Source organism: Necator americanus, chromosome I (genome assembly GCF_031761385.1).
Source record: "Necator americanus strain Aroian chromosome I, whole genome shotgun sequence".
Taxonomy (NCBI): Eukaryota; Metazoa; Nematoda; class Chromadorea; order Rhabditida; family Ancylostomatidae; genus Necator; species Necator americanus.
Genome location: NC_087371.1, coordinates 29016163 through 29017237, shown reverse-complemented (window position 1 = coordinate 29017237; position 1075 = coordinate 29016163).

Genomic DNA, 1075 nt, shown 5'->3' with positions numbered 1-1075 from the left:
GAACCTGTTTCACTGCTTTCTGGAATTTGGTTACACACACACACACACACAAACACACACACACACACACACACACACACACACACACACACACACACACACACACACACACACACACACACACACACACACACACACACACACACACACACACACACACACACACACACACACACACACACACACACACACACACACACACACACACACACACACACACACACACACACACACACACACACACACACACACACACACACACACACACACACACACACACACACACACACACACACACACACACACACACACACACACACACACACACACACACACACACACACACACAACACACACACACACACACACACACACACACACACACACACACACACACACACACACACACACACACACACACACACACACACACACACACACACACACACACACACACACACACACACACACACACACACACACACACACACACGCACGCACGCACGCACGCACGCACGCACGCACGTGACAGGATAAGCCCGCTATCATGTAGCGTGATGATTCTATTTGTTTGTTGATTTTATTTGTTGTTGTATTTATTCATTATTTCCATTCTTCTCCTTTATTGTGTCGCATTTATTTTTGTTTAATTACATTTTGATATTGTTTGGGCTCCCATTTTTAATAGATTTTTTTTCTAAAATAGAAATAATCTGTTGTCATCGCAAAGACACTGTTATCCAGTGTTCCTTCCTAAACAATTTAAACAAGGAAATAAAGAGGAACTAATACTATTGTATGCAAAAAAAAACCTTGAAAAGCATTTCAAGAAGTAATTTGTTTGCAGTCACCTTCTTTCTGCTTACCAAATCATTATCGGAACTAAGCCAGTGTGCCAATGTCAAAAACACCATCCTCCTGCAATCCCATTTAATCCATGTGCAGTATTTTCCTCGTTTTACTCAGTTTTCGCCTAATTTCCTACGTAATCATTCGTTCATTGATGTTTCTCCCGAAAGTTTCCCTCCTTAATTCGGAAATTTCAGAGAAGAATTGGTTGAATCATTGAATTTCA